This window comes from Cavia porcellus, unplaced genomic scaffold, assembly GCF_034190915.1.
Source record: "Cavia porcellus strain 051 isolate PalLab524CR breed Dunkin Hartley unplaced genomic scaffold, mCavPor4.1 scaffold_63, whole genome shotgun sequence".
Lineage (NCBI taxonomy): Eukaryota > Metazoa > Chordata > Mammalia > Rodentia > Caviidae > Cavia > Cavia porcellus.
Genome location: NW_026947546.1, coordinates 1,173,601 through 1,186,640, shown reverse-complemented (window position 1 = coordinate 1,186,640; position 13,040 = coordinate 1,173,601).

Genomic DNA, 13,040 nt, shown 5'->3' with positions numbered 1-13,040 from the left:
TAGTAGGAGTGAGAAAAACATCACGGGGTGGTGCGCATTGTATGGGTGTGTGTTACATTACATTCACTAGTAGGAGTGAGAAAAACATCACGGGGTGGTGCGCATTGTATGGGTGTGTGTTACATTACATTCATTAGGAGGAGTGAGAAAAACCTCACGTGGTGGTGTGAATCGGAGGGTCTGAATTAGGATAGGCCGTGAGTGGCAATGTAGGATGCAGAAAAGCACCACGGGGTGGTCAGCATGGGGAGGTCAGGGAACATGCAGTGGCAATGTAGGATAGGTTTCTGAAAAACATCGCGGGGTGGTGCGCATTGTATGGGTGTGTGTTACATTACATTCACTAGTCGGAGTGAGAAAAACATCACGGGGTGGTGCGCATTGTATGGGTGTGTGTTACATTACATTCACTAGTAGGAGTGAGAAAAACATCACGGGGTGGTGCGCATTGTATGGGTGTGTGTTACATTACATTCACTAGTAGGAGTGAGAAAAACATCACGGGGTGGTGCGCATTGTATGGGTGTGTGTTACATTACATTCACTAGTAGGAGTGAGAAAAACATCACGGGGTGGTGCGCATTGTATGGGTGTGTGTTACATTACATTCACTAGTAGGAGTGAGAAAAACACCATGGGGTGGTGCGTATTGTAAGGGGGGGGGTTACATTACATTCACTAGTAGGAGTGAGAAAAACATCACGGGGTGGTGCGCATTGTATGGGTGTGTGTTACATAACATTCACTAGTAGGAGTGAGAAAAACACCACGGGGTGGTGCGCATTGTATGGGTGTGTGTTACATTACATTCACTAGTAGGAGTGAGAAAAACATCACGGGGTAGTGCGAAACGTATGGGTGTGTGTTACATTACATTCACTATTGGGAGTGAGAAATCATCACGGGGTGGTGCGCATCGTATGGGTGTGTGTTACATTACATTCACTAGTAGGAGTGAGAAAAACATCACGGGGTGGTGCGCATTGTATGGGTGTGTGTTTCATTACATTCACTAGTATGAGTGAGAAAAACATCACGGGGTGGTGCGCATTGTATGGGTGTGTGTTACATTACATTCACTAGTAGGAGTGAGAAAAACATCACGGGTTGGTGCGCATTGTATGGGTGTGTGTTACATTACATTCACTAGTAGGAGTGAGAAAAACATCACGGGGTGGTGCGCATTGTATGGGTTTGTGTTACATTACATTCACTAGTAGGAGTGAGAAAAACATCACGGGGTGGTGCGCATTGTATGGGTGTGTGTTACATTACATTCACTACTAGGAGTGAGAAAAACATCACAGGGTGGTGTGAATCGGAGGCTCTGAATTAGGATAGGCAGTGAGTGGCAATGTAGGATGGAGAAAAGCACCGCGGGGTGGTCACCATGGGGAGGTCAGGGAACATGCAGTGGCAATGTAGGATAGGTTTCTGAAAAACATCGCGGGGTGGTGCGCATTGTATGGGTGTGTGTTACATTAGATTCACTAGTAGGAGTGAGAAAAACATCACGAGGTGGTGCGCATTGTATGGGTGTGTGTTACATTACATTCACTAATAGGAGTGAGAAAAACATCACGGGGTGGTGCGCATTGTATGGGTGTGTGTTACGTTACATTCACTAGTAGGAGTGAGAAAAACATCACGGGGTGGTGCGCATTGTATGGGTGTGTGTTACATTACATTCACTAGTAGGAGTGAGAAAAACATCACGGGGTGGTGCGCATTGTATGGGTGTGTGTTACATTACATTCATTAGGAGGAGTGAGAAAAACCTCACGTGGTGGTGTGAATCGCAGGGTCTGAATTAGGATAGGCCGTGAGTGGCAATGTAGGATGCAGAAAAGCACCGCGGGGTGGTCAGCATGGGGAGGTCAGGGAACATGCAGTGGCAATGTAGGATAGGTTTCTGAAAAACATCGCGGGGTGGTGCGCATTGTATGGGTGTGTGTTACATTACATTCACTAGTAGGAGTGAGAAAAACATCACGGGGTGGTGCGCATTGTATGGGTGTGTGTTACATTACATTCACTAGTAGGAGTGAGAAAAACATCACGGGGTGGTGCGCATTGTATGGGTGTGTTTTACATTACATTCACTAGTAGGAGTGAGAAAAACATCACGGGGTGGTGCGCATTGTATGGGTGTGTGTTACATTACATTCACTAGTAGGAGTGAGAAAAACATCACGGGGTGGTGCGCATTGTATGGGTGTGTGTTACATTACATTCACTAGTAAGAGTGAGAAAAACATCACGGGGTGGTGCGCATTGTATGGGTGTGTGTTACAATACATTCACTACTAGGAGTGAGAAAAGCATCACGGGGTGGTGTGAATCGCAGGGTCTGAATTAGGATAGGCAGTGATTGGCAATGTAGGATGGAGAAAAGCACCGCGGGGTGGTCAGCATGTGGAGGTCAGGGAACATGCAGTGGCAATGTAGGATAGGTTTCTGAAAAGCATCGCAGGGTGGTGCGCATTGTATGGGTGGGTGTTACATTAGATTCACTAGTAGGAGTGAGAAAAACATCACGGGGTGGTGCGCATTGTATGGGTGTGTGTTACATTACATTCACTAGTAGGAGTGAGAAAAACATCACGGGGTGGTGCGCATTGTATGGTTGTGTGTTACAATACATTCACTACTAGTAGTGAGAAAAACATCACGGGGTGGTGCGCATTGTATGGGTGTGTGTTACATTACATTCAGTATTAGGAGTGAGAAAAACATCACGGGGTGGTGTGAATCGGAGGGTCTAAATTAGGATTGGCAGTGAGTGGCAATGTAGGATGGAGAAAAGCACCGCGTGGTGGTCAGCATGGGGAGGTCAGCGAACATGCAGTGGCAATGTAGGATAGGTTTCTGGAAAACATCGGGGGTGGTGCCCATTGTATGGGTGTGTGTTACATTACATTCACTAGTAGGAGTGCGAAAAACATCACGGGGTGGTGCGCATTGTATGGGTGTGTGTTACATTACATTCACTAGTAGGAGTGAGAAAAACATCACGGGGTAGTGCGAAACGTATGGGTGTGTGTTACATTACATTCACTAGTAGGAGTGAGAAAAACATCACGTGTTGGTGCGCATTGTATGGGTGTGTGTTACATTACATTCACAAGTAGGAGTGAGAAAAACATCACGGGGTGGTGCGCATTGTATGGGTGTGTGTTACATTACATTCACTAGTAGGAGTGAGAAAAACATCACGGGGTGGTGCGCATTGTATGGGTGTGTGTTACATTACATTCACTAGTAGGAGTGAGAAAAACATCACGGGGTGGTGCGCATTGTATGGGTGTGTGTTACATTACATTCACTAGTAAGAGTGAGAAAAACATCATGGTGTGGTGCGCATTGTATGGGTGTGTGTTACAATACATTCACTACTAGGAGTGAGAAAAGCATCACGGGGTGGTGTGAATCGCAGGGTCTGAAGTAGGATAGGCAGTGATTGGCAATGTAGGATGGAGAAAAGCACCGCGGGGTGGTCAGCATGTGGAGGTCAGGGAGCATGCAGTGGCAATGTAGCATAGGTTACTGAAAAACATCGCGGGTTGGTGCGCATTGTATGGGTGTGTGTTACATTAGATTCACTAGTAGGAGTGAGAAAAACATCACGGGGTGGTGCTCATTGTATGGGTGTGTGTTACATTACATTCACTAGTAGGAGTGAGAAAAACATCACCGGGTGGTGCACATTGTATGGGTGTGTGTTATATTACGTTCACTAGTAGGAGTGAGAAAAACATCACGGGGTGGTGCGCATTGTATGGGTGTGTGTTACATTACATACACTAGTAGGAGTGAGAAAAACATCACGGGGTGGTGCTCATTGTATGGGTGTGTGTTACATTACATTCACTAGTAGGAGTGAGAAAAACATCACGGGGTGGTGCGCATTGTATGGGTGTTTGTTACATTACATTCACTAGTAGGAGTGAGAAAAACATCACGGGGTGGTGCGCATTGTATGGGTGTGTGTTACATTAAATTCACTAGTAGGAGTGAGAAAAACATCACGGGGTGGTGCGCATTGTATAGGTGTGTGTTACATTACATTCACTAGTAGGAGTGAGAAAAACACCACGGGGTGGTGCGTATTGTATGGGTGTGTGTTACATTACATTCACTAGTAGGAGTGAGAAAAACATCACGGGGTGGTGCGCATTGTATGGGTGTGTGTTACATAACATTCACTAGTAGGAGTGCGAAAAACATCACGGGGTGGTGCGCATTGTATGGGTGTGTGTTACATTACATTCACTAGTAGGAGTGAGAAAAACATCACGGGGTAGTGCGAAACGTATGGGTGTGTGTTACATTACATTCACTAGTAGGAGTGAGAAAAACATCACGGGTTGGTGCGCATTGTATGGGTGTGTGTTACATTACATTCACTAGTAGGAGTGAGAAAAACATCACGGGGTGGTGCGCATTGTATGGGTGTGTGTTACATTACATTCACTAGTAGGAGTGAGAAAAACATCACGGGGTGGTGCGCATTATATGGGTGTGTGTTACATTACATTCACTAGTAGGAGTGAGAAAAACATCACGGGGTGGTGCGCATTGTATGGGTGTGTGTTACATTACATTCACTAGTAAGAGTGAGAAAAACATCACGGGGTGGTGCGCATTGTATGGGTGTGTGTTACAATACATTCACTACTAGGAGTGAGAAAAGCATCACGGGGTGGTGTGAATCGCAGGGTCTGAAGTAGGATAGGCAGTGATTGGCAATGTAGGATGGAGAAAAGCACCGCGGGGTGGTCAGCATGTGGAGGTCAGGGAGCATGCAGTGGCAATGTAGCATAGGTTACTGAAAAACATCGCGGGGTGGTGCGCATTGTATGGGTGTGTGTTACATTAGATTCACTAGTAGGAGTGAGAAAAACATCACGGGGTGGTGCTCATTGTATGGGTGTGTGTTACATTACATTCACTAGTAGGAGTGAGAAAAACATCACCGGGTGGTGCACATTGTATGGGTGTGTGTTACATTACGTTCAATAGTAGGAGTGAGAAAAACATCACGGGGTGGTGCGCATTGTATGGGTGTGTGTTACATTACATACACTAGTAGGAGTGAGAAAAACATCACGGGGTGGTGCTCATTGTATGGGTGTGTGTTACATTACATTCACTAGTAGGAGTGAGAAAAACATCACGGGGTGGTGCGCATTGTATGGGTGTTTGTTACATTACATTCACTAGTAGGAGTGAGAAAAACATCACGGGGTGGTGCGCATTGTATGGGTGTGTGTTACATTAAATTCACTAGTAGGAGTGAGAAAAACATGACGGGGTGGTGCGCATTGTATGGGTGTGTGTTACATTACATTCACTAGTAGGAGTGAGAAAAACACCATGGGGTGGTGCGTATTGTATGGGTGTGTGTTACATTACATTCACTAGTAGGAGTGAGAAAAACATCACGGGGTGGTGCGCATTGTATGGGTGTGTGTTACATTACATTCACTAGTAAGAGTGAGAAAAACATCACGGGGTGGTGCGCATTGTATGGGTGTGTGTTACAATACATTCACTACTAGGAGTGAGAAAAGCATCACGGGGTGGTGTGAATCGCAGGGTCTGAATTAGGATAGGCAGTGATTGGCAATGTAGGATGGAGAAAAGCACCGCGGGGTGGTCAGCATGTGGAGGTCAGGGAACATGCAGTGGCAATGTAGGATAGGTTTCTGAAAAACATCGCAGGGTGGTGCGCATTGTATGGGTGGGTGTTACATTAGATTCACTAGTAGGAGTGAGAAAAACATCACGGGGTGGTGCGCATTGTATGGGTGTGTGTTACATTACATTCACTAGTAGGAGTGACAAAAACATCACGGGGTGGTGCGCATTGTATGGGTGTGTGTTACAATACATTCACTATTTGTAGTGAGAAAAACATCACGGGATGGTGCGCATTGTATGGGTGTGTGTTACATTACATTCAGTATTAGGAGTGAGAAAAACATCACGGGGTGGTGTGAATCGGAGGGTCTAAATTAGGATTGGCAGTGAGTGGCAATGTAGGATGGAGAAAAGCACCGCGTGGTGGTCAGCATGGGGAGGTCAGCGAACATGCAGTGGCAATGTAGGATAGGTTTCTGGAAAACATCGGGGGTGGTGCCCATTGTATGGGTGTGTGTTACATTACATTCACTAGTAGGAGTGCGAAAAACATCACGGGGTGGTGCGCATTGTATGGGTGTGTGTTACATTACATTCACTAGTAGGAGTGAGAAAAACATCACGGGGTAGTGCGAAACGTATGGGTGTGTGTTACATTACATTCACTAGTAGGAGTGAGAAAAACATCACGGGTTGGTGCGCATTGTATGGGTGTGTGTTACATTACATTCACTAGTGGGAGTGAGAAAAACATCACGGGGTGGTGCGCATTGTATGGGTGTGTGTTACATTACATTCACTAGTAGGAGTGAGAAAAACATCACGGGGTGGTGCGCATTGTATGGGTGTGTGTTACATTACATTCACTAGTAGGAGTGAGAAAAACATCACGGGGTGGTGCGCATTGTATGGGTGTGTGTTACATTACATTCACTAGTAAGAGTGAGAAAAACATCATGGGGTGGTGCGCATTGTATGGGTGTGTGTTACAATACATTCAATACTAGGAGTGAGAAAAGCATCACGGGGTGGTGTGAATCGCAGGGTCTGAAGTAGGATAGGCAGTGATTGGCAATGTAGGATGGAGAAAAGCACCGCGGGGTGGTCAGCATGTGGAGGTCAGGGAGCATGCAGTGGCAATGTAGCATAGGTTACTGAAAAACATCGCGGGTTGGTGCGCATTGTATGGGTGTGTGTTACATTAGATTCACTAGTAGGAGTGAGAAAAACATCACGGGGTGGTGCTCATTGTATGGGTGTGTGTTACATTACATTCACTAGTAGGAGAGAGAAAAACATCACCGGGTGGTGCACATTGTATGGGTGTGTGTTACATTACGTTCACTAGTAGGAGTGAGAAAAACATCACGGGGTGGTGCGCATTGTATGGGTGTGTGTTACATTACATACACTAGTAGGAGTGAGAAAAACATCACGGGGTGGTGCTCATTGTATGGGTGTGTGTTACATTACATTCACTAGTAGGAGTGAGAAAAACATCACGGGGTGGTGCGCATTGTATGGGTGTTTGTTACATTACATTCACTAGTAGGAGTGAGAAAAACATCACGGGGTGGTGCGCATTGTATGGGTGTGTGTTACATTAAATTCACTAGTAGGAGTGAGAAAAACATCACGGGGTGGTGCGCATTGTATGGGTGTGTGTTACATTACATTCACTAGTAGGAGTGAGAAAAACACCATGGGGTGGTGCGTATTGTATGGGTGTGTGTTACATTACATTCACTAGTAGGAGTGAGAAAAACATCACGGGGTGGTGCGCATTGTATGGGTGTGTGTTACATAACATTCACTAGTAGGAGTGAGAAAAACATCACGGGGTAGTGCGAAACGTATGGGTGTGTGTTACATTACATTCACTATTAGGAGTGAGAAATCATCACGGGGTGGTGCGCATCGTATGGGTGTGTGTTACATTACATTCACTAGTAGGAGTGAGAAAAACATCACGGGGTGGTGCGCATTGTATGGGTGTGTGTTTCATTACATTCACTAGTATGAGTGAGAAAAACATCACGGGGTGGTGCGCATTGTATGGGTGTGTGTTACATTACATTCACTAGTAGGAGTGAGAAAAACATCACGGGTTGGTGCGCATTGTATGGGTGTGTGTTACATTACATTCACTAGTAGGAGTGAGAAAAACATCACGGGGTGGTGTGAATCGGAGGGTCTAAATTAGGATTGGCAGTGAGTGGCAATGTAGGATGGAGAAAAGCACCGCGTGGTGGTCAGCATGGGGAGGTCAGCGAACATGCAGTGGCAATGTAGGATAGGTTTCTGGAAAACATCGGGGGTGGTGCCCATTGTATGGGTGTGTGTTACATTACATTCACTAGTAGGAGTGCGAAAAACATCACGGGGTGGTGCGCATTGTATGGGTTTGTGTTACATTACATTGACTAGTAGGAGTGAGAAAAACATCACGGGGTAGTGCGAAACGTATGGGTGTGTGTTACATTACATTCACTAGTAGGAGTGAGAAAAACATCACGGGTTGGTGCGCATTGTATGGGTGTGTGTTACATTACATTCACTAGTAGGAGTGAGAAAAACATCACGGGGTGGTGCGCATTGTATGGGTGTGTGTTACATTACATTCACTAGTAGGAGTGAGAAAAACATCACGGGGTGGTGCGCATTATATGGGTGTGTGTTACATTACATTCACTAGTAGGAGTGAGAAAAACATCACGGGGTGGTGCGCATTGTATGGGTGTGTGTTACATTACATTCACTAGTAAGAGTGAGAAAAACATCACGGGGTGGTGTGCATTGTATGGGTGTGTGTTACAATACATTCACTACTAGGAGTGAGAAAAGCATCACGGGGTGGTGTGAATCGCAGGGTCTGAAGTAGGATAGGCAGTGATTGGCAATGTAGGATGGAGAAAAGCACCGCGGGGTGGTCAGCATGTGGAGGTCAGGGAGCATGCAGTGGCAATGTAGCATAGGTTACTGAAAAACATCGCGGGGTGGTGCGCATTGTATGGGTGTGTGTTACATTAGATTCACTAGTAGGAGTGAGAAAAACATCACGGGGTGGTGCTCATTGTATGGGTGTGTGTTACATTACATTCACTAGTAGGAGTGAGAAAAACATCACCGGGTGGTGCACATTGTATGGGTGTGTGTTACATTACGTTCACTAGTAGGAGTGAGAAAAACATCACGGGGTGGTGCGCATTGTATGGGTGTGTGTTACATTACATACACTAGTAGGAGTGAGAAAAACATCACGGGGTGGTGCTCATTGTATGGGTGTGTGTTACATTACATTCACTAGTAGAAGTGAGAAAAACATCACGGGGTGGTGCGCATTGTATGGGTGTTTGTTACATTACATTCACTAGTAGGAGTGAGAAAAACATCACGGGGTGGTGCGCATTGTATGGGTGTGTGTTACATTAAATTCACTAGTAGGAGTGAGAAAAACATCACGGGGTGGTGCGCATTGTATGGGTGTGTGTTACATTACATTCACTAGTAGGAGTGAGAAAAACACCATGGGGTGGTGCGTATTGTATGGGTGTGTGTTACATTACATTCACTAGTAGGAGTGAGAAAAACATCACGGGGTGGTGCGCATTGTATGGGTGTGTGTTACATAACATTCACTAGTAGGAGTGAGAAAAACATCACGGGGTAGTGCGAAACGTATGGGTGTGTGTTACATTACATTCTCTATTAGGAGTGAGAAATCATCACGGGGTGGTGCGCATCGTATGGGTGTGTGTTACATTACATTCACTAGTAGGAGTGAGAAAAACAGCACGGGGTGGTGCGCATTGTATGGGTGTGTGTTTCATTACATTCACTAGTATGAGTGAGAAAAACATCACGGGGTGGTGCGCATTGTATGGGTGTGTGTTACATTACATTCACTAGTAGGAGTGAGAAAAACATCACGGGTTGGTGCGCATTGTATGGGTGTGTGTTACATTACATTCACTAGTAGGAGTGAGAAAAACATCACGGGGTGGTGCGCATTGTATGGGTTTGTGTTACATTACATTCACTAGTAGGAGTGGGAAAAACATCACGGGGTGGTGCGCATTGTATGGGTGTGTGTTACATTACATTCACTACTAGGAGTGAGAAAAACATCACGGGGTGGTGTGAATCGGAGGCTCTGAATTAGGATAGGCAGTGAGTGGCAATGTAGGATGGAGAAAAGCACCGCGGGGTGGTCACCATGGGGAGGTCAGGGAACATGCAGTGGCAATGTAGGATAGGTTTCTGAAAAACATCGCGGGGTGGTGCGCATTGTATGGGTGTGTGTTACATTAGATTCACTAGTAGGAGTGAGAAAAACATCACGAGGTGGTGCGCATTGTATGGGTGTGTGTTACATTACTTTCACTAATAGGAGTGAGAAAAACATCACGGGGTGGTGCACATTGTATGGGTGTGTGTTACATTACATTCACTAGTAGGAGTGAGAAAAACATCACGGGGTGGTGCGCATTGTATGGGTGTGTGTTACATTACATTCACTAATAGGAGTGAGAAAAACATCACGGGGTGGTGCGCATCGTATGGGTGTGTGTTACATTACATTCACTAGTAGGAGTGAGAAAAACATCACGGGGTGGTGCGCATTGTATGGGTGTGTGTTACATTACATTCACTAGTATGAGTGAGAAAAACATCACGGGGTGGTGCGCATTGTATGGGTGTGTGTTACATTACATTCACTAGTAGGAGTGAGAAAAACATCACGGGTTGTTGCGCATTGTATGGGTGTGTGTTACATTACATTCACTAGTAGGAGTGAGAAAAACATCACGGGGTGGTGCGCATTGTATGGGTGTGTGTTACATTACATTCACTAGTAGGAGTGAGAAAAACATCACGGGGTGGTGCGCATTGTATGGGTGTGTGTTACATTACATTCACTAGTAGGAGTGAGAAAAACATCACGGGGTGGTGCGCATTGTATGGGTGTGTGTTACATTACATTCACTAGTAAGAGTGAGAAAAACATCACGGGGTGGTGCGCATTGTATGGGTGTGTGTTACAATACATTCACTACTAGGAGTGAGAAAAGCATCACGGGGTGGTGTGAATCGCAGGGTCTGAAGTAGGATAGGCAGTGATTGGCAATGTAGGATGGAGAAAAGCACCGCGGGGTGGTCAGCATGTGGAGGTCAGGGAACATGCAGTGGCAATGTAGCATAGGTTACTGAAAAACATCGCGGCGTGGTGCGCATTGTATGGGTGTGTGTTACATTAGATTCACTAGTAGGAGTGAGAAAAACATCACGGGGTTGTGCGCATTGTATGGGTGTGTGTTACATTACATTCACTAGTAGGAGTGAGAAAAACATCACGGGGTGGTGCGCATTGTATGGGTGTGTGTTACATTACATTCACTAGTATGAGTGAGAAAAACATCACGGGGTGGTGCGCATTGTATGGGTGTGTGTTACATTACATTCACTAGTAGGAGTGAGAAAAACATCACGGGTTGGTGCGCATTTTATGGGTGTGTGTTACATTACATTCACTAGTAGGAGTGAGAAAAACATCACGGGGTGGTGCGCATTGTATGGGTGTGTGTTACATTACATTCACTAGTAGGAGTGAGAAAAACATCACGGGGTGGTGCGCATTGTATGGGTGTGTGTTACATTACATTCACTAGTAGGAGTGAGAAAAACATCACGGGGTGGTGCGCATTGTATGGGTGTGTGTTACATTACATTCACTAGTAAGAGTGAGAAAAACATCACGGGGTGGTGCGCATTGTATGGGTGTGTGTTACAATACATTCACTACTAGGAGTGAGAAAAGCATCACGGGGTGGTGTGAATCGCAGGGTCTGAAGTAGGATAGGCAGTGATTGGCAATGTAGGATGGAGAAAAGCACCGCGGGGTGGTCAGCATGTGGAGGTCAGGGAACATGCAGTGGCAATGTAGCATAGGTTACTGAAAAACATCGCGGGGTGGTGCGCATTGTATGGGTGTGTGTTACATTAGATTCACTAGTAGGAGTGAGAAAAACATCACGGGGTGGTGCTCATTGTATGGGTGTGTGTTACATCACATTCACTAGTAGGAGTGAGAAAAACATCACCGGGTGGTGCACATTGTATGGGTGTGTGTTACATTACGTTCACTAGTAGGAGTGAGAAAAACATCACGGGGTGGTGCGCATTGTATGGGTGTGTGTTACATTACATTCACTAGTAGGAGTGAGAAAAACATCACGGGGTGGTGCTCATTGTATGGGTGTGTGTTACATTACATTCACTAGTAGGAGTGAGAAAAACATCACGGGGTGGTGCGCATTGTATGGGTGTTTGTTACATTACATTCACTAGTAGGAGTGAGAAAAACATCACGGGGTGGTGCGCATTGTATGGGTGTGTGTTACATTAAATTCACTAGTAGGAGTGAGAAAAACATCACGGGGTGGTGCGCATTGTATGGGTGTGTGTTACATTACATTCACTAGTAGGAGTGAGAAAAACATCACGGGGTGGTGCGCATTGTATGGGTGTGTGTTACATTACATTCACTAGTAAGAGTGAGAAAAACATCACGGGGTGGTGCGCATTGTATGGGTGTGTGTTACAATACATTCACTACTAGGAGTGAGAAAAGCATCACGGGGTGGTGTGAATCGCAGGGTCTGAAGTAGGATAGGCAGTGATTGGCAATGTAGGATGGAGAAAAGCACCGCGGGGTGGTCAGCATGTGGAGGTCAGGGAACATGCAGTGGCAATGTAGCATAGGTTACTGAAAAACATCGCGGCGTGGTGCGCATTGTATGGGTGTGTGTTACATTAGATTCACTAGTAGGAGTGAGAAAAACATCACGGGGTTGTGCGCATTGTATGGGTGTGTGTTACATTACATTCACTAGTAGGAGTGAGAAAAACATCACGGGGTGGTGCGCATTGTATGGGTGTGTGTTACATTACATTCACTAGTATGAGTGAGAAAAACATCACGGGGTGGTGCGCATTGTATGGGTGTGTGTTACATTACATTCACTAGTAGGAGTGAGAAAAACATCACGGGTTGGTGCGCATTTTATGGGTGTGTGTTACATTACATTCACTAGTAGGAGTGAGAAAAACATCACGGGGTGGTGCGCATTGTATGGGTGTGTGTTACATTACATTCACTAGTAGGAGTGAGAAAAACATCACGGGGTGGTGCGCATTGTATGGGTGTGTGTTACATTACATTCACTAGTAGGAGTGAGAAAAACATCACGGGGTGGTGCGCATTGTATGGGTGTGTGTTACATTACATTCACTAGTAAGAGTGAGAAAAACATCACGGGGTGGTGCGCATTGTATGGGTGTGTGTTACAATACATTCACTACTAGGAGTGAGAAAAGCATCACGGGGTGGTGTGAAT